Here is a 22,920-nt window from a genome sequence, read left to right on the forward strand (position 1 = left end):
GTAAAGGCAGCCAGGGGCATGGTGCTGATCACATTACCCCCAGCTTGGCCAAGATCAAGAAAGTGTGGGGCCCTAACCCCACATCCCCTATACACCTTCATGGCATGGTGCAAAGTACAGGGGAGCACTTTACCTTTATTTTACATGTGCATTAAAAATGAATATTTTACAATTAATATGAGTGAAAACAAATTAATTAATCTTTCTTCAGAGAAAGCTATATAAAGTAAGAAAAACTTACCTTTTGTAATACAATGCCAGAGTTGTTTAGCTACGTGTCCATTGTAGGAACTGCAAAGAAAGAAATTAGAAAACTGTTGGGTATTTTTCTTCAGCAGTGTTTCTTTAATTTATATATATGAAAACAAAAGGAACATTACAAACCAATAAGATGAAGTTATTATAATTTGTAACAGTGAAATGCTTCGTCTTTGCCTCTCAAATACAGACGGATCACAAAGGTTTTCTTTCTTTTCAATACCTTCTTCTTTAACAAGTAGCTTTCTTTGAGTTTAAATCTGATATTGCTGACCTTGTGGTTTAAAATTACATCATGAGTGAATTTTATCCTTGTATTATGGAATGTGATACAAAGGCAAATCTTGTATTTGTACACATGTCCTTCTGCTGTACTACTGAAATAGGATGAACCAATGAATTGGCTCTTGGGGTTGCAGCCTACTTCAGAGTACAAAGGAGAAGTGTTAACTAACCTTCAAACAATATTCAAAAATAGTAATTTATTGTACGTGTTTGTGCATGCATGTAGGTTGATCGTTTTAAAATAAGTATCATTTCAGGTGAAATCAACAAACAAAAACTCACTTTCAAAGTCACATATCTTGATCCGTTTCAAATTTGGCATACTGAAAGCGCCATCTGCTAAGATGCAGATCAATATCTTTTATATTTCCGAAATTACAGGAGTGCAAAATCTGAGATTTTGACCAATCTTGTTAATTTTAAATTGCAATATTTCTGCAATCAAGGCACCTACACAAATGATTCAAATGGCATTGGAAAGGTCCTAAAGAGCTCTTTCATATGAGATTACATGCCCATGTCAGGAGTAAAAAAAAATTGAAGGTGGTGTAATGAAAATTTGGGTAGCAATTTTCTCAAAAATTATTCAAAAAATAATGTCATACAACCACTATTAGTCAATAACTTTACAAAATTTGAAAATGGGATGCCAATTGGATCTGGAGTTATGTTAGATTTTGGTTAGGTTAGGGTAGTTTAGGATATGTAACATATTTTGATAATTCCTATAATTCAAAAGTAAAAGTCTAACAGAAATGGAAATTCAATATTATTTGAATTAACATACATGAATCTGATGTTTACACTCCCAGTTATTAGAAACACAGGGTGATTAAGAAAACCTGTCCCATAGGCAACTCCGTTATTAGTGCACATATCGAAAAATGGAGAGGAGAAAGTTGTTGGTAATATGTGAGTTTCAATCTAAAGTGCTTGAATTTTCAATGTAGCTTCCACTGTTCAGGCTGTACTCTGGTATGAGCCTCAATGGCATCCGAGAATGCCATGTTGCAATATGCCTAGTCCAGAATACCATATGTCATCGCAAAACAGTACAGTACTGGGTAAGTTGATGACAATAATTACAGGCAAAGTAATTCAGCAATTAAACAAATATTGATGGATGTCAGTAATCAGGACATAACCAGATTAATTTGTGCATGTTTATCCTTTTCAAGTGGTCTGGGAAGGGGGGAGGAGGTGCACATCACATGTTTACATTCTTTACTTTTGCACTTCGCCTATTCTTCACTTCTACAACTGAATTGGGAACCTGAGGAAAGTAATTCTAAATCCCACAGGGGACTGACTACAGGATTACCGCCATAGATTAAAACAGCCAGATAAAATTTCTTCTTACCTTGGAATGAGTAAATTACACATGTATGGAAAGAAAAAACTGTGACAATAAATAATTGCAATAAAACAGCTAGAAAAACATGTTAGAAACTAAATTATGAACATCAAGTGACTGCAAAATGTATTATTTTATTGCCACGAACCACTGAGCCTCCACCAGAGATCGAACCTGAAACCCCATGATAACAAGGTATCAGTTGCACTATGCTATCAGGAATGCTGACTACTGCCTGCAACAATCCCTTGGAACTCAGGTGATGTGGACAAGAGTAAGCTATTAGTAGGCAATAGTGACATGTACAGAAAACTGACAATGAACTTGTGATAATAAAAACTGGAAGCATACGAGGGTCACTATTTATATTTTGAGCCTAACAATGAAAAAACAGGAATTTGGCATTGAAAACTGCTTTATTGTTTTTCAAAGTATTCTCCTTTATGGTCAATACACTTTTGCATTCGTTCGAACTATTTGTCAAAGCAGTTTTTCCAATCTTCTTGAGACACCTCCATAATATGGTTTTTGAACGCATCAACGGCATCTTCCGCCGACGAAAATCGTTGTCCACGCAATTTATTCTTGACATTCTGGAAGAAGAAGAAGTCATTGGGTGCCAAATCAGGACTGTACGGCAGATGACCCATCAATTCGATTTTTTGACTGTTCATAAAGTCGGTTGTTAGACGAGATGTGTGACAGCTGGCATTGTCTTGATGAAGAATGATCCGACGGCGTTTGTTTGTTTTCCGTATTTGACCGAAGACCTCTGGCAAACAAATTGGTGTGTACCATTCAGAGTTGACCGTTCTACGTTCCTCTGAAGGCACAGTTGCCACATGACCAGTTTTCCCGTAAAAACAGGCGACCATTTGTTTCGATGTGCTTCGAGCGCAAACAACTTTTGTTGGATTGGGTTCATCTTGAAACACACATACAGTCGACTGCTGTTTACGTTCCGGCTCATATGCATATATCCATGATTCGTCACCTGTTACAATCGTATATACGTCTTTTGAAGCACCACGATTGTATTTATTGAGCATTTGTTTGCACCAATTGACGCGAGCGTATTTTTGAGTTTTTGTCAAATTGTGTGGGATCCAACGAGAACATACCTTTCTCACAGCTAAATGATCATGTAATATTTTATATATGCTGGTGGAACTAATGCCTATGGTTGCCTCAATCTCACAGTATGTCACATGACGATCTTGCAGTATTAGGTTTTGCACAGCATCAATGTTTTCTTGAACAACAACTGATTTTGGACGACCTTCACGAATCTCGTCGGTGAGCGAATGGCGGCCACGATTAAATTCTTTGTACCAGCGTTTCACAGTGGCAAAGGATGGGGCTTCATCGCCAAATGTGGAAGTAAGTTGATCGATGCACTCTTGTCTTGATAATCCACATCGAAAATCGTAAAAAATCATCGCACGAAAACGTTCACGAGTTAATTCCATTTTATTGTCACGTAATCTCCAAGGCAACATAAACAACACAAATGAAGCTATTGACAAAACATTTGAAGTACGTTTTGGTCAATAATACCAGAGGATTCTGTGCAAACATCAAATCGCGCCTAACTTCAATCAGTGTTGCCAAGGCTCAAAATATAAATAGTAACCCTCGTATACTGCATTTGTGTTAATTAAATGTGTGCATATTGGCATAACTTGCAATTGTTTAATTCAGAATTTCAGAAAAAGTTCATGGGTTTCTACATGTTTTAGGATAGCAGAGCCAGTGTTTAAAATATTTTTTTGCTCAACGTCTTCCTGAATGGTAAGACCTGGGATCAGTTCTTCAATGAGATGCCATAACTTAAATATTGAAAAAAAATTCAGCAAAATCGGTCAGTAAATTAATACTACTGGATTGTTAAGTGTCTTTGCATTTCCTTTCCTAGCAATGTTTCCTCATCTTCTTAAGCTAGGAATAAAGTGAATTTCTGTAGGGCCTTTGTACTTAGGTTAGTCACTTTGATGTGGTTTCCTTAGTTATCATAATCTTTATTGATGCATTAGAGCAATATTTCCTAATACAGTTTTAAGGTCAGTTCTTGGTTATAGGCTATTTAGGCCATAACTTTGGCATAAGAGTTTTGTTAGTGTTCTGTTTATTATGTTTGAAACATAAAAATATGTATCATCTGTTAGCAACATAACATCAATATGAGGCTCATTCACGGCCCTGTGGCTTTCAATACTTTTCCTGCAGTAGGTCACATTTACATTGGATAAGGTACTGACAGGCTGCATGTTCATAGATTAGTTTTACAAATAAGTGCATGGTTTCTGTTGTTCATTATGAATTCACTTACTGAACTCTTTTCTTACAAAGGAATATATCAGCATTGGTACAAAGAACACTGTCACGTTCTGAATTAAGGTTATTCACTGCAACACAACACATAAACATAATGAAACAATGTTATGTTATATTTGTTTTAAAAAAGCACTTTATACTTTCATGCATAAGAATGAGAAGATTGTGATCGTTTTTTCTTCACTAGCATGTTAATATTTGCCTGAAGTTTGATGAGGCTACTCGCAGACAGCTTTGAAGATGAGTGTCGATGAGTCAATTCTTCAACATTGATTGTATATTCTTCATTTTGGAAAAGAGCTGTTTGCAGACATAAGTGGTACCGAATAGAGAACAATAAACAGAGCATCATTCTACAGAATAGGAAATTTTGCCTAACCTAACTACAAAAGCATATAGGTATTGAATAAAATCTTAATTGGGTAACAGTTTACTATCCTTCGGACACCTATAACTTCTTAGTTTCGTCAATTTTTGACATTCGTACTTACCTATCTGCTTTGCGGAACATTCCGTGAATGGTTTTTGGGGCTATCCATCCTGGAATCGGTACGAAATTTAAACTAAAAAATTATTTTCGTTTGAAAGTTTGAGTCCAAATTTCCCACCGATTCCGGTCTCCGCCCCTGGGATAATTGACCTACCACCCCCAACCGTGGCCCTGCCTCCGCTCTGCTCTGGCTCCCCGGCTTTTTCTATAGACTCCCTGTTAAAGGCATGTTAGAAATTGGCCGGAGTCACCTGTACCCAAATGAGCCCCAAACTTTTAAATTTGAAGAAATCAGTTTCCAGGATACGGAAAACTTACCTGAATTTCACACAAAACACCTTCCCAATGTTAGACAATACTACAGGAACTTATTATGGTAAGTAGTTTCTTCTGTAGAAATGAAGAAATGTATCCGAAGGATAGTAAACTAGTACCCTTAATTGCTAAAACTCTACAGTATGTATTAACAGAAGTAATTCAAAATCGGGAGCGAATTTACAATATAGAGAAAGTCTCCAATTTTGTTAATTTTCGTATACTAACTAATTTTGACCTCCTAATCACGAATCTGTTGAAAAAACCGGGGGTCACGTCTGAAAATTTTTTATATATAGGTGTATAGGCGTAGTTTTATGAACAAAAATGTAATCTCCTGTCATTGTGTCCAACCACGCCGTTGTTTTACAAGAAAATGATTTATGATGTTCAATTCTAGTACGATCCCTATTTTTTCGATGAATTTAGGGGTGAAATGAGTGCTAATGGAACCTAACCTAACCTCGTTTTCATCAAAATGTACAATTTCCAGACGTGACCCCCGGTTTTTTACAACAGATTCATGATTAGGAGGCCAAAATTAGTTATTATACCGAAAATTAACGAAATTGGAGACTTTCTCTATATTGTAAATTCTTACCAGTTCATGAATCTAGTTTTGATCCATTTTAATGTGAAAACATGTCGTTTTCTGAGAAAATCTCTGTCCAACATGCTGTTTCTGCTGCCGCCATTTGCTTTCTGCACGAGAGTACAATGTTCCGTGTGTGACGCAACCCCATAGTCAGTGTTTCAGCCTCACCGTGTTTTCACTAGAACATGACGTGTCAAGTATTTTTAATTTTTTTTATAATTTTTTTTAAACTATGCTTGCCTAACCCAACTTATTAAAATTTCATTAACCACGAAACGTCTCTAATTCCCTTATTTTCGTATTTTTCACATTGATACTTATGTATTCTGCATTCCTAAGGATTCTTCAAGTTTGCGTTTCGTTTTTTGCATGCAAATAATCTCAATTTTCGAAATATCGAGTATTTTCATTTTGTTCACTTTCGCTTGCGTTACACGGAATATGGCGGAGAAATCTTGACTAGTGTAGTCCATGATCAGTGGTTATGCGGTGTTGCAACCTTCTTCATAGAAAAATACCTACTTTCGTGTTACTGATTTTGTATTTTTTTCCAGGTTCGAAAACCCCACGAACCATGCACGGATAGGCCCACAAACCATTCATAAATAGCCCCATGAACCATGCACGGCAAGGTTAGGTTAGGTTAGGCAAACAGAGTTAAATTTGTTTTTCAAACTCAGAAATTTTTTTTCGGGTTCGAAAACCCCACGAACCATTCATAAATAGCTCCACGAACCATTCACGGATAGCCCCACGAACCATTCATAAATAGCCCCATGAACCATTCACGGATAGCCCCACGAACCATTCATAAATAGCCCCATGAACCATTCACGGATAGCCCCACGAACCATTCATAAATAGCCCCACGAACCATGCACGGCAAGGTTAGGTTAGGTTCTGTTAGGTTAGGCAAACATAGTTAAATAAATAGCCCCACGAACCATTCATAAATAGCCCCATGAACCATTCACGGTTAGCTCCACGAACCATTCATAAATAGCCCCACGAACAATGCACGGCAAGGTTAGGTTAGGTTCTGTTAGGTTAGGCAAACATTGTTCCCGTAAATTCGCTCCCAACTTATGGAACTTGGTCCCTACGGGTCTCACGTAGATCACAAGCATTAAGATGAGAAAGATTATTGCATTTCATACCCAAATAGTACCTTTTGAGATTGATTTTAATAAATACTGATATTAGCACTTGCTAAACTTAACTATAATTCATATTCACTACATACATACGTAGAAAATCTTCACTTTGGATTTGGAACTACATTGAACTACCCCCACGCCAGTGTTGCCAAAGGCACAGACGATATTCCCGCCAATGGGTAGGCCTTCAATAACACAATATTCCGAGCCTTAGGTGAAGTAGCAGTATTAAATGAGGAATTTATGGAATTACAGCTACAGAAAAAGGTTTATCCTATTAGCTTGTGGGTTTTTTTTACAGAACAAAATGTTTCTTTAAAAGTCGTCAGCTACCATTTTACCAAGTTTAATTTTCTGGACTGCATCCAATGCGTCCATTATTTTGACGACGTTTGCGATTGCGATACTTCGAAAGTAACACTAGAACAGATAACTCGTCGTCTGCCCGCCACTTTCACGACCGACATTATTTGTTGGCCGGGTCTGCTGCCACGTACGTGTCAGCAGTAAGAATAAGCTTCAAATTTGCTCCTGCCACGTAATTTGTCTGCTAAAAGGATGTTACAAATCTTAAGAACAAATTGAGACGAGAGAAATGCAAGTTTATGATTAGTGGGAATGAAAGCACAGGTAATTTAGAACCTTTTTCTTTAGAAATCATTTAGCGATATTATTTTAATGCTAACAGAACCTAACCTAACTACGAGAATATTTAGGTTCATTATTAGAAGAATGCTAAGGGACATAATCTTAAAACATTTTTGTGAAAGTAATCGCTACAACTTCACAGGATGTGTTACAGACGTAATTACATACATACAGAGGCGTGGCGTGCATGTAGCCCCTGTTACCGCAGGTAACACCAAAATATAAAGAATTGAAGAACCTGTCTTAAAATATTATTACGCATATAAACTGGTAATATTGTCGTAAAGTAAACATTGCAGACTGACATTTTTTTCTGGCCGAGTCTGCTGCCACGCACGTGTCAGCAGTAAGAATAAGCTTCAAATTTGCTCCTGCCACGTAATTCGTCTGCTAAAAGGATGTTACAAACCTTAAGAACAGATTGAGAGAAATGCAAGTTTATGATTAGTGGGAATGAATGTACAGGTTTTTTCTGAAACCGGCAAAAGCGAAGAGGAGGACTGATTCGGTACCCTCCTCAGGCAACATGAGGAAAGGGCCCTAAGCCGCCGCAAGGAAGACTTCGCGTAGCCGCAAAGACTGTTATATAGATCCATAGAGGAGTTAGGGAGTAGAGGATTACCCCACATTTAAACCTCGCTGCGCTTTGAAATTGCATTTCCATCGGTGGCCAGTAGATGGCGCGGCCGTCTTCTTTTGCTGTTTCCAGCACAAATTGGGGGGAGAGCTCTTTCGGTGACAGTCACGTGGTTTCAAACGTCCTTATTGGTCAGATCTCTTGTATCCCAGCAAGGCTGTTACCAATGGCAAGGGCTTTCTTTTTCGCTGGTTCCCTTCCAAGCACCGCTGTTAGGGGTGGGGTGAAGAGATGGGATGGGTGATGCGTTTCCGCCACCGCAAAGTTCTTCGGAATCTTTTACTCGAAAGTAAGGTTGCCTTTCCTACTTTCCTATGCAATTAACAGATTCTTTGAGTGTTTATTTGAAGGCGAAATTGGGAATGTAAAATGTAGGCATTTTCAACTGGCGCCTGAATTTTCAAATTCAGTTCTCAAAAAACTTTTTTTAAAAAATGTTTCAACTTCGCTTGTGGAAATTTCCATTACCACTTTTGAAATAACGAGTACAGTGTGTGGGCCTCCCCGATGGCGCAGTGGTAGCGCTGTCGCCTTGTAATCAATTGGTTCCGGGTTCGATACCCGGTGGAGCTACAAGTGGTTCGGATCCCACTTTAAACTGTAGGTCTAGTCCCGATTGGCCTGAGCAAAAAGAAAAAAATAACTCATAACTGAAGTACAAACTGGGGGCGGCGAATTCCATGCACCGGCGCAACAATCATTTCTTGACTGCAACAATCTTTACTCGACCTCGCCGCACAAGAAATGAAAATGAACTGAATAACGTGAAATTCAAATAATTTTTGTTTCACATTGCTCGAAATAAAATCGTTTCTTTAAGATAGGGTGACCATTCGTCTCGTTTTGACCGGGAGAGTCCCGTTTCATAGGCGTGTCCCAGTTGTCCCGTCGATATTATACAAGAAACACTATTTGTCCCGTTTTTTAAAAGTCTAGGAATTAGCTTGAAAATCAAGTCTAAATTTGAGAGATTCTTAGAAAGAATGACTTTCTGTGTCTTGGCGGAAATTCAAATGTCAAATCCCGCGTTTTGTGTTAGATATTAATATGTGATGCAACTTTTTCGGGGAGCTTTATTAACGGTTAGTAAAGAATAAAGTTGTTATCAAGAAGATTGGTCCTTCTGCAAAATACTTCTGGCATAGTAGTCATACCGAGATTATAAAAATTAATAGCTCTTGACAACGACAGATCATATATATATATATTTTACATAGATATTGTTCATGATGTATCATTTATGTGATCCATACTATAATAAATAATAAAAAAGGTAAAGTGCTCCCCTGTGCTTTGCACCACGCCATGAAGGCGTATCTCGGCCGAAGCTTGGAGTGATGTGATCAGCACCACGCCGCTGGCCGCATTTACCTCCCAGAGTTTCCTCCAGGTATCCACTTTATACAACACTGGGCGAGCGCCGGAGCCGCATAAACAGGTGGAAAAAGTCCCGGTTCTCTCAGCCGGGGATCGAACCCGGGCCTCTCGCATGGTAGTCAGACGCCATACCGACTTTTTGATATATATAAAATAAAGAAATACCCCTATTCGGTGGTATCCCCCGTCATTCACACACATTTTCTCAACATTCGTACATATCAGTTTTTCTCTATATTCTCGGTTTTCTAAATTTACGGACAACACAAACATCCAAGTCCTAGCCGGGATTCGAACCCGGGACCACTATGCTAACCACTCCTCCACGGAGGCCGACCGCCGACTGAGCTACAGCGGTAACTATAAATAATAATAATAATACGTTAATGACAATAATTTTATAGCTAATTAGGCCTAACCAATTTTTCAGGAGGGAGTAAAGTGACCTTTGGGCCAAAATATTATGGTCACCCTACTTTAAGAGCAACATCAAATCGTACTTGACCATGTTTTTATCTTTAAATTTTTGCAGCTTTTAAAAATTAAGATATACTATTGATGAAATCCTACGAGCAATATTTGTATTTTCCTCAACCACTACAAATTTTTAATTCACCATGCTCCAAAAAACTTGTAAAATTATTGCTTTCTTATTTTATGTTGTTTTTTTTTTTTTTTTTTTTTTTTGAAGAGTGACAATTGTCAATTCAACCTGTATGTGGAGTGAGTTGACGATATGTTCGGGGTCAGTTGACCTTTGAAATGGTTTGGAATATTTTATTTCAAACAATATACTGCCTTAAAATTACAGATTACAAAAATGTGATTTAATGAACAGCATAATATGTAACATAAATGTTCCAAACCAGGGTGCGGAATCTCGGGGGGACGGGGGGAATTCCTCCCACCAACGATCTTGTCTTGAAATTCCCCCCACAAAATTCTTCCAAGGGGGGAAGAGTTTTTGTTTTAACAACAAATATAAACAATTAGTTTGAGATTCGAATATACATGACTGGAATAATATCGAGAACATACAAAAAGAACGGACAACAAAGAGCCTCACCTCTAAGGACACTAAACCCATCAATCCCCAGAACACAGAAATTAGACCGACTTGTTACTTCTTCTCCATTTCTCATCGTCTTTCGTTAGCAACCACGAAGTACATAGATATATTAATAAAACACGTAATAGCATTTATATGTGAATTTTATACATGAAACTATTATCATCTTAATATATCTTATTTTTTATCCCTCCTCCCTTATGCACATCATTGTTCATCTATTTGCAATTATACATTTTGAATGAAAGACAGTCGATATAATATATTGTATATTTTATAAAATAATTTGAGACATTTAATGACATCATATATATATATATGGGTCGGGTCATTCATTCCATGTCAAATCAGGCAGGAGTTGACCCTCATAGTCACGGTGTTGATGATATTTCGGACACAGCTTTGCTTTGCTCCAAGACCTGTGAAAGGATTTTGCTGAAATATGATTATTACGAATTATATGATGGTTGTTCAAAATGTCATTTTTGAGCAACATGCTCTTTTCAATTAAGTAACATTATATCTCGGGAACGAACGAAGATACAGAAGCGTTCTTGAGCTCGTTGTAAAGGGGAAAAACGGTTGCATATTATGAGATGATAAAATGTTGAAACTTTGTAAAATTTGAACACGCTGTTCAAATGTTCAAATTTCAAGTTTGAACAGCTCAAAACATCCCCCCATCGATTTTTCTCATTTTTGAATATTTTTAACTACCATCCTTCCTCTTCATACTAATAAAGTTTTATCGAGGTTTTTTTTTTATATAAGAGAGAAAAATGAATTTGAAATTTGTCCTGCATCAGCAATGAACTGAGCTATAATGAGACTTTTCATTTGTGTCGCGCTAGAGGATATACATACGTACTGTTCAGGGACAGATGATATTCCTCTTGATAATTGCCTTTATTTTGCGCTGTAATTGCTAATTTATACGTTACTGTTTTCATATTTTTAGCCGCGTTCATGGGGACGAGATGTGGGAGTGTTGTGAAAACTTCTGTGTTAGCCAAAAAAAAAAATTAAGTTCAAAACGACGAATGTTGGGAATGATTCCGTAAAAGATGGATTTTGGTCAGTTGTTAGACCTCTACTAGAAGAAAAAATCTCAAAAGTTCACGTCCTTCTCCCCTGTGCTTCCCCTCAAGCATCGGATTCACAGACTCTTAGTTACTGGCTTATATCTAAGCAGTTATTTTTCTATTAAACTTTTGATCCTCATTAGATAGACTGAAGAAAAGGTAATGTTTCGTTGTTCAATAATGCGTAACGATCTGTAGGATTTTATGTTTTGGTAATGAACGATAAGATTGGATCACATATAAAGACGAATTCAAAGGAATTATTTTCCGGAGAGGGGCATCGTAACGATCTGTAGAATCTTTTAAATGTAACGTACAACAAACTCTAAAATCCCAGACATTTAGCCATCACCTTTCCAATCAGGAAATTGCTAGAACCATCTAAGGAATGAATGTTTTGTCAGACATTGCCGAGCTTCCTTGATCGCCGTCGTTGCAAACAGGTGTAAACGATCGCAATCAAGTAAGAGTCTACAGATAACTGAGTCGGCATTACTGAGTAAATTCGATTGGAATAAATGTCTGGAAGGAGAGAGGTCAGTGGTCAGTTCTAAGTCCGTCAATCGAGGAGCGAGTACGAGGATTACGAAGAGAGATAAGAGGACGCCTTGGGGAGACCGTGTCGAGACGAGTCGCAAGTCAGACTCTTTGTATAGTCTCGAGCGTAACCTCTCATCGCATATCTTCAGCTGTAGTGCAGAGACAAGTATACCCTTTTCAATAAGCCATGTTCATCCAGTCTTTGGGGGTTTAAAACTCAAGTGGTGTGTCTTGCCAGATGTAGGGTTACCAGACGTCCGGTTTTTCCCGGACATGTCCTACATTTTAGCCTTATGTCTGGCGTCCGGGAGGAATTTGAAAAATATCATAAAAGTCCTACATTTTGAGCGTCACAAAATATTAATTAGAAAAATAGGTAACAGAAAGAAATCATGCAAGTTACAAGTCTATGGACTACGCTTCCAAACTCAATAGTGAAATTTATTTTGCTTCAGTCATTGATGTCCGTTTGCACGAACGAAGATCAAATTTTAAACTCGGATCGGGAAAGGATCACTGGAAAATTCCATTGCACGAAGACGGTTCAACACTTGTTTATCTTCTGATAACGGCCATTCGCGACCGTTTTGGTGTGTGATCCTGGTTCACGATACTGACGCTTCGACTGCAGGCAGTTGTTGTTTTAATATAAAAAGAGCGGAAAGTGATATCGAGGGCGTGCAAACGCTACTAGAGATGTTGGATGTACAATGCTGATAATTCGAGAACTATGTAAACTAAAAACTGCCAAAATAATAATAATAATTTGTGGTTCTGTGGTGCAAAGTTGTAATGTTTATAAATACTGTACTTTCTATCCCAGAACACAAAACATATATAAATGTCATATATTACGTGCAAGGTAAATTAGAACACAGCAATGTTTACGATATTGCTACATGGTGTTGGAAATATGATTGTATAAATTTACGAAAATACATGTTACTGGCTATTTACACGACACGACAATATAAATATATAAGAATTAAGAAATGAAAAATTCAAATAGTTACCACAGTACAGTAATAATAGAAATAATAATAATAATATATCTTTATTGCGGGCGAGGTTCAGCGTACACTGTTCTCTCAAAATCGAATGTATTTCGCAAGGCATTAAAGTCCCGTAGAAGAAGGTTCCATGCTTTCTCCTCCTCTTGTGTTGTGCCGTCAGTTCTTTTTTAATATCATTATTTCTTTACACTCCACTACATCCTTGTACATATTGACAAGGTTGATTAGTACATCTCTCAAATTCAGAGAAGTTTGCAGCCCGAATTATCTTCTTCTCCTACATGTTGATACTTTACCACATCACATTACTCTATGGGGTTCTTGGTTGTCATTTGTGTTAGCCAACCAATCAGGTATAGCCTTACAAATTAATCTCGGATCAGTTGAACGGAATCTCCTGAACGTCGTTTTTCGTTGGTGCAATGCAAATCCTTAAACCAAGTTCATTTATTGTGGATTAAAATTGATCTCGTTCATCTGAACTTCGAAATAATCGGCGTTGGTGAACGCGGCCATGAGTCATTGCCCCCTCCCCCCTAAAAAAAAAGTTTGTCCTGCTATTAAACAAACAGGAAAACGGAAGCACTTAATGAACAAAGTTTTGGGACCACTTTCTGATAACGTCACTGTTCAATGCCTGAGCAGAATTTCTTGCCTTAGGGTTTATACTGATGGAACAAGGTCTTGCCCATTCTGATTCAATATTCAATACAATTTGATTGTAAAGCAGGGGTATAGATAACAAAATTATCCATGGTGTCTGCCAGTCAAGAAAGTCATGGTAGTCAAGAAAAAGTAAATATATTAACAAGTAGGTCAAGAAGTCAATAAAAAGGCAATAAATTATTCTTGTGGTCAAGAATTTTTGCTATCATAATGACTGATTGGTTGATTTAGTTTATTTTACTTCACTTTTTTCTGTCCCTTTGGCTAATCGCGAATGGTGGTAAGATAAGATGGATGAAGGGACAGTCACAAACATATAGGGACAACCGACACAAGCCCCATATGAGTTTATACTGGCTGTGAGTAGACGCCAAAGCCTCGCTTATCTGCCAAACACAGTTCAGGCCCTTTAGTAGGGTTTTTCATTAAATAAATATTTATTTTCTTAATTACTAATTTTCAACTTTACCTAAGTAGGGGTCGCATAAATAGACATTAAGAAAAACGGAAAAAGGTATAGAAAAGTCCAGATAAAGTCAAGAATTCTGGATGTGTTATTTTGGTAGACACCCTGGACACTACCCAAGATGAAACTTCTCGAACCATTTTCAATTACGGTAACTGCTGAATATTTGTTTGCCATTACAGGTCATAATTCAAATGTTGAGAGAGTACTTTCATTACCATCAGCACAACAGACTCACGAGAGAAATTATTTTTCATGAAGTCTGTAAAATGTTTGTTTGGTACTGGTCCCTATAATTTCAAAGAGTTTGACTGTCCACTCTAACATAAATATAGTTTGGCTAAACCTGAAATTCTGATAAAAATTGTCTCCTCTGAGAAGTACCGCTTAAATCATGTAGTGAGAGGTGCATTGATTAGTATGATTGCAAGTTTTGAAATTTTTCATTTAAAAATTCATTAAAAATTCATTTTTTAAAAACTGAAAAGTGTCACTTTTCAACTACTTTCTAAAGTGTTCTATAGAAATATCTATTGTTTATTGAGAATGTTTTGTGTCCTACCTACATTTTGGGACAGCATGTCCTACATTTCCCTTACAGCGATCTGCTAACCCTAGCCACACATATGTGTTTAGTCAGTACCACTTGCACCTTATCATCAGGTTTGCCATGAACAGCGAGTATGCCAATAGTTGGGGTGATGAATGATGAATGAGCTACATTACCCGTAGTGATAGATGCGGGATATTCATTTATTTCAATTCGAAATAAATGAAAATTGGAAGGATAGGCAATGATACGAATGTAAGTGGTTTTCACGTTATGTAAGAAATCATCTTTTAAAATAAAGGCAAGTCTTGTCTTCCCCTGTAAAATAGAGACAAGTCTTTCTGTACTTTTAGAATTTTCTCGATTGTAACTATCAAATAAATTATGCGACAGAAAATTATTTGGCATAAAAATTATAGCTTAATTTATAAGCGTTAAACTGATATAAGTTTTAATGTATTTAATCAAAGAATCGCCATAAGATGTGTCTCCAAATAGAGGACTTCGTACCCACCATCTTGATCACTGTCCAGCGGCTAAGTCCCTAATGATTGACGAATTGTTACACTTTTTGATAAAAGCAAGAGACTTGGTAGTATAATTGTTATGCCATTTAAGGAATTTTCAGTCGAGGAGCCAATCGCTATGTGCGTGCCGATGCCTCCCATGTTCAAAATAGTCCACCGTATTAGATTTATTTTGGTTTGATATTTCTCGGGAACGGTGACGCCTATGAATGTCTGGTTTTCTCAGAAGTTCTCCAAATAGTATAAACTTTCACACTAAATCAATAAATCTATTTTTAAAAAATAAACGTTTGTGAAATACTCATTTTTAAAGTATTTTGTGAGAATAACTGCATATTGAAAATTTTGTTGATGGTTATGTTCTTACATTTTCAGTCATATAAATTAGAGCTCATTCCAACATCTCGAATTGAGGTCTCAAGCAATAAAATTTTGTATAACTTTCATTTTTCCAGTAACTTTATAAATATAAAAATAGTATTTTAAGAGGAAATCATGCCCCTCGCCCGAGCGCGACCGTCTCCCCCTCCCTTTCCTAGAAAGACGAGTTTTCCCCGTTTATTTGTAAAAGAAGTAATCAATTCCACTCCTCCGTAACTATTGGACTTACGACCTTCATATTTTTATGGGACACTTTTTAAAGGTTTATTTCATAATCTATTCACTCAAATTCTCTGTAGCAATAATGATTTCATACTTGATTTTAATTATATTGAGTTTGGTAACAGCGTACAATTGCCTCACTAATGGCCGAGTGCACCAACGCCGATTATTTCGAAGTTCAGATGAGCGGGATCAATTTTGATCCACTCTAAATGAACTTGGTTTAAAGATTTGCATTGCACCAACGAAAAACGACGTTCAAGAGATTCCGTTCAAATGATCCGAGATTAATTTGTAAGGCTATACCTGATTGGTTGGCTAAAACAAATGACAATCAAGAACCCCACCGAATAGTGTGATGTGTTAAAGTATCAACGTGTAGGAGAAGAAAGTAATTCGGGCTGCAAACTTATCTGAATTTGAGAAATGTACTGATCAACCTTGTCGTCGAGTACAAGGATGTAGTAGGGTGTAAAGAAATAATAATCTTAAAAAAGAACTGACGGCATAAGACAAAAGAATAAGGAGAAAGCATGTAACCTTCTTCTACGGGACTTCAATGCCTTACGAAATGCATTCGCGAGAGAACAGCGTACGCTGAAACTCGCCCGCTCAATAAAGATATTTTATTATTATTATTACTGTATTGTGGTAAGTATTTGAATTTTTCATTTCTTAATTCTTATATATTTATATTGTCATGTGTAGCAACACCATGTAGCAATATCGTAACATTGCTCTGTTCTAATTTACCTTGCACTTGCACATGTTTTGTGTTCTGGGATAGAAAGTACAGTATTTAGAAAAATTTCGACTTTGCACCACAGAACCACAAATTATTATTATTATTTTGGCAGTTTTTAGTTTACTTTACACAACTCTCGAATTATCAGCATTGTACATCCAACATCTCTAGCGTTTGCACGCCCTCGATATCACTTTCCGCTTTGTTTATATTCAAAAACAACTGCCTGCAGTCGAAGCGTCAGTATCGTGAACCAGGATCGGCCACCAAAACGGTCTCGAATGGCCGTTCAGAAGATAAACTCGTTTTGATGTTCCTAGATCGCGATCAAGTGTTGAACCGTCTTCGTGCAATGGAATTTTCCAGTGATCCTTTCCCGATCCGAGTTTAAAATTTGATCTTCGTTCGTGCACACGGCCATAAATGGTCGGCTTCTCACTTTCCGATTCCGTTTTCTTCCTCATTTTCAGCGAGGGTAAACAAAACAGGTTTCGAGAATCGACGGGACCGAGCGGGTAGGTTTCTAGTGTTTCGCCCGATGGGAGGGATTGAGAGAGAGGGGAGGGGGGAGTGAACTGCCTCATCCAGGATAAATAGCCTCGGCCTTTTACTATAGCCATGGGCAGGGGCAGCGTGACAAAATTCGCAGCAGCTTCTATTCTCCACTTGCTTGTGTCCATAGGAACACAGAGCAGATGGTAGGTTGGTTACTCTATCCCAGTGGTTCTCAACCTTTTCGAGATCTCGGCCTAGTATTTTTTTATTTTATAGGACGATGCCCAATCCCAACAAATTTATTCGTAAATACTTTTCAATTTTTTTTATAGTTTATACTAACAATTGGAAAGTGTGGTATAATCATAAAGACTGACAAATATAAATTTAAATTAGTTACCAATCACTGGACCAATGCAATATTATAGCATATAAGTTCCTCAAGCCATCATCATTAAATTAATTTCTGTTCATTATTATTGACAAACCCCTTTCTGATAAAATATATATAATATTATTCCGTATAAAATTGATTATTGTATTATTAAATTGATTGATTTTAATTGTGTAATTAAAACTGCCGGCCCCCGTGGCGGAGTGCTTAGCACATCGCGCTACGACGACAGGGGTCCTGGGCTCGAATTCCGGCCTGGGCATGGATGTTTGTGAGTGTCCATTTATCAATTTCATCATATCATTCCTCATCACCATCCTCGCAAATTAGACAAAAATGGCACAAAAAGCGAAGTAAAAGAAATCAAATCAAATCAATAATTTTAATTAAAACTGTACTCACTATAGAAGTCAATTAGGTAGGAAGCCAGCAGAAGAATGACAGCTTATCGGCGAAACCCTATCATATACACACAACAAATATGTACATGCGTAAAATATATAATTTAGTCAATAAACACTAGTTCAACACTAATACCAGGCTGTCCCAGAAGTCCTGCACCATCAGCACACTGAGCCCCAAGAGATGAAGTTTGCGAGGGTAGGTGGCGCCACCGGTGAAAGGCTGTTGGCAGGCATAGAGGACAGGTTCGTGGGATCAAGTGAAGGCACGCACATCATGTGTAGCGAGTGTTCCTTTGAAATTAAAGTGGGCACGATGAGTGAGGACCAAATTGCACTTCAGGCAGTGCTAGCTTTTTTATGGAAAAAATGTCTAACAGCAAAAGCGGCAGCGGAGGAAATTTGTCGTGTGGAGAACGAAGAAGTGGTGAATCGATGGACAGCTTCCCGTTGGTTTAAAAAATTCGCTTCGGGTGATCTACGCCTCGCGGACAAGGCCCGCACGTGGTGACCTCCGATGGACATTAACGAGTCTCTGCAGGATGCTGTGCATGCTACACCACAATCCAGCACACGTGTTAGCCAAGTGGTTGGTGCATAAAAATCGACAGTAAAACTTCCCTTGCATGACATGGATTACACCAATAAACAGTCTCGACAAAGTCCACACGAGCTGACAGAGGTGCAGGCCCAGCGCAGAGTTGCAATTTGCCAGACATTGCCCACATGATCTTCGTTTTTGGAGGAGAATTGTGACAGGAGACGAGAAGTGGGTGTTTCTGAAAACCCCGATACACGTAAACAGTGGGTGAAAAGAAGACAGGAGGCCATCGCCCATGTGAAACAGGACAGATTTGGGAAAAAGCTCATGCTGAGTGTGTGGTGGAATATTGACGGGATTGTCCATTATGAGTTTGTTCCAGAAGATCATGCTGTAACAGGTGAAATGTATTTTGAACAATTACGCCGAGTGTATGCCATTCTGGACGGGAAATACCCGGCATTAACGAGGAGGAAGAGCTCTGCTGCAAAATGACAATGCTCCCAGTCACCGGTCTCGAAGAGTGACCAACACACTAGCTGAGCTTGACGGATTTGAGTTGTTACCTCATCCCGCCTATAGTCTGGAAGTTGCACCATCGGATTACGGTTTGTTTCGCTCTCTCTCATTTCCTGTGTGGTCGGCACTTCAGTTCACATGATGAGGTAAATTCTGCCTGTCGTGAGGTTTTCAATTCTAAACCTGCCACCTGGTATCGCCATCAGATTGAACTGTTGTCGCAGAGGTGGGTGAAGGTAATTGAACATGGAGGCCTGTACTTTGCTGAATAAAGTCTGTCTTTGTTTCTGATAATCTGTGTTTCGTTTTCGTTCTAGTATGGTGCAGGTCTTCTGGGACAGCCTGGTATTTTATTTTGAATCTGCAAACTCGCTGAAAAAATTAGTTGGCTTATTTTATTACAACTGAGCTTCTTTTTTTGTAAGTTATTCTAGTGAAACTTTTGCTGCCGTTTTCTGTCCGTAAGTTTGTTAATTCAGGAATGAATTAAAGTGATATCCAAACGAAGACAGTCACAAAATTGCAGGTTTTTACCTCGGAACACTAATACACTTCTATCTTCATTTAACTTCTTGGATTCCATTTTCTAATATTCCTGTGAAGAGCATGTTCCAATGTCACTTCGGGTTCGGGCCTATTATAATAATTAATGCACTGTTACAGAAATTGAATTTCATGTTTAAGAGATGATAATTAACCTATCGTTAATGTCCAGGTTGAAGAGGTCCTTCATTTCTTCCCTTGGGATCTCGTCAAAGAAGGCGTCATTAGAAATATTATGCTTATTTCTGTGCTTATGTCAGAAATTAGTTTTTAAATTATATTTAGTCCCGTCTTCACAGAATTGCTTCCACATAAAAAAAAACATCCACTGTGAAATGAGATTTGAAAAGCCTCAATTGCGTACAATTTATACGAATTCATGTTTGAAAGACAAATTGAACGACATCCAGACAGCGCAAATTTGTAATTTATATTTTCAACAGATAGTTTCTAATTTATATGATCAGCGATCAATATATGTCGTGTGATATACACTAATGAAATCTGTCCGAAAATCTTACTAATTCAAACATTAATAGAATTTTCAAGAAAACGTGTACATTACCCAGGGCGAAGTTCGAAACTGGAATCTTCGGCGGTGACATTTTGAGTCGATAACTCAAATCATTTGGCCACTGAGGCTGTCCATTAAATGTAGAAAATATAGGTACGTGTACCAGTTTGTACTTAATCACTCCGGATAAATTCAAAGATGGTACCATAATGGAGGCTCTTCCTGCCAGTTTCATATTTTTATTCCTCCATCTCGTCTTTCTTAATCTAATGATATAAAGAGCAATATATTCAAGTTTATTACACTTATATTCACCTCACCGTTAGATCAACTTTGATGGGAAAAAGTTGCAAGATAAAGTAAATTGAAAGAAAGCATACGAGGTCTTTATGGAAAACACAGACCTATAATTCACATAAACTGACTGTATTTATTATTTTCGTTGCTTTTATAACTCTTACTTTAATCGCGACGATGAGGATGATGAAGCGTATACAATACAATTTCTCTCTCCGTGTAAACAATAATTATAATTATAACTAGTGTTGCCCACGGGACGAGACGGGACAGGCTTTTAAAAATTCGAGACGAGACGAGATTGATCATGTGTCCCGAGACAAACGAATATTTTCGAGACGAGACAGCATTTCACAGCATTTCCACGAGACGAGACAGGCCAAAGTCTCGTCTCGTGGGCAACACTAATTATAACCCATGGCGCAAAGGTCCAAGCAGGTCAAGATACTGCCGGCATCACTCCCACATGCCTCAGCAGAGTGAGATCATGCAACAGTGGCGCAACTACAGGGGGGCATTGCCCCCACCCCAACCTTGGACGGAAATGAGTTCTGGGGGGGGAACATTGACGGCCAAGTGCATCTGCAAGGGGCAATTACCGCCCACAACTTCAAATTTTATGTAAATAAAAATGCTTTTCGTAAAATTTTCTTCCTCGCTTCGCTTGCAGTACCTGCTTTTCTTAGTATTATCAAGTCCCGAAACATAGCTGGGGATGGCGAAAGTCGGCCTTGGGAGCCGAACGATCTAAATGAAAAGAGATGAATTGTGGTTTTAAGTCCACTTTATGCACAGAAAGGCTAATAGGGACTGGACATACAGTTTAAAGTGGGATCCGAAGCACTGTCATGTGCCTCCGCCGGGTATCGAGCCCGGGACTCCATCAAAAGGTGAAGACGTTATCACTACGCCATCGGGGAGGCTAAAAAGTTTTAAAAGAGAGAATGCGTTGGCGTCCCGTGAAATTATTGGCGCCCTATTAAATTTTAAAAAAAATGGATCTAAAAATATTCTTGCTCGCAGGTTGTTTTCTGTAATGCATTGTAAATTACCAGAGAGAGAGAGTAACACTTTTATTAATTGATTTTGTTTTAAATGTATGAACAATTGTTGAAGAAAAGGAGCGTGCACAACTTATGTAATTTTTGCTGTTGGTTTATTGTGAGATGGATGAATTTATTGTGTAATGTATTTAAATAATATATTATATTGTATATAATATGCATTAAAGAAACTTTGAATACGTACACAATTTAGTGTCCACGTCGCTCCATGTTGCATATGTGCGAAACATATATCGTGCATGAGTTATACATGTTAATGTAAAAGGGAATTATATTTGGAATGCATTTATCAAGCATTACTATCTTTCAAAAATAGTTTGAGTACTTGTTTTCCATTATTAATGTGAAATTGAACGTGTTGAAAAATAATTTAGATCGTTTGTTCGAAAACAAATACTTTAGCACCAACTTCTACCCCTTTTTGCATAATTTACGAGGGTAATAACGTCTTTGATACTACTATTACTACCGCTATTACTACTACTACCAATAATAATAATAATAATGTTGGTCCCGGGTTCGAATCCCGGCTTGAGTGTCAATTCATCAATTTCATCATATCATTCATCCCCATCTTCGCAAATAAGTCAAAAGTGGCACAAGAAGCAAAGTAAAATGAAGAAAATCAATAATAATAACATTATTATTATTGGTACGTTTATTATGGTACTTGCCCCCCCCCCAGACAAAAATTAAAAAAATTCGTGGTTCCGCCTCTGTCATGCTACCAGTTACGGGGTGTGATTAGCACGACGAACCCTCAGTTGTTGTTATAGGCTTCCACGACCTGATTACGCTAATCGTTCGTAGCTCCCCAATTTGCTCACCATGGTGAGTGGCCTCTGGCCTCATACCCTGGCCAAAATTTTCGGGAGAAACGTTGATACTAAGTAGAAATATTTTCCAAGTATAATAAGTAAGAATTTGATATGGTTCTACTAGAAAGTTTGTATTACTAGGAAGCTAGCAAAAAGTCTATCACTGTTTTGCAATTGCAAACCGAACGATACTGATTTTATATGACCAGGGGTCAACCTAGAATTTTACAGAAGTGTAAGGGTAAATTTAGAGCCGAAATAATCATAAATTTGACTTCAGTGAAAAATTTTAGGTGAGAGTTGAGAAATTTTGTAGTCGTTAGGGGTGCGTGGATAAATTTTTGTATAGGACGTCATTACTTTCACAGGTAAGGTAAAGCAAAGTTCCCCGTGCATATAGCACCGTGCCATAACACACATTTAGGGGATGTGACAGAGGCGAAGATATAGTATAAGCAATGCAAGCACTGCTTGCATAATTCGAATATCATTTAATGTACTTAATGTTCTAACCGTATTTAGTTTCCATCGCACTCGATTTCGCGAAAAAATGCGGCCGCAAACTCCCCCAGCAGCTCTGTAGCAAGCACGAGCCTCAATGCTTGCAGCCGTTCTGCGGGAAA

The 22,920-nt window shown here is 37.9% G+C and overlaps 1 protein-coding gene across 1 annotated transcript in view; it reads right to left on the reverse strand.

Moving 5' to 3' along the window:
* LOC145986417 (centromere protein S-like) overlaps nt 1–7,129 on the reverse strand; it is a 710,010-nt gene extending 702,881 nt beyond the window's left edge. The window contains exons 1-2 of the mRNA XM_083120406.1: nt 6,879–7,129; nt 242–291 (exon numbers count right to left, since the gene is read on the reverse strand). The gene's annotated coding sequence lies outside the window, so the exon portion shown is untranslated. The remainder of the gene's footprint in view (nt 1–241; nt 292–6,878) is intronic.
* Between the last annotated feature and the right edge of the window lie 15,791 nt (nt 7,130–22,920).

The sequence above is a fragment of the Lepisma saccharinum genome, chromosome 4 (assembly GCF_977018435.1).
Source record: "Lepisma saccharinum chromosome 4, izLepSacc3.1, whole genome shotgun sequence".
Classification (NCBI taxonomy): domain Eukaryota; kingdom Metazoa; phylum Arthropoda; class Insecta; order Zygentoma; family Lepismatidae; genus Lepisma; species Lepisma saccharinum.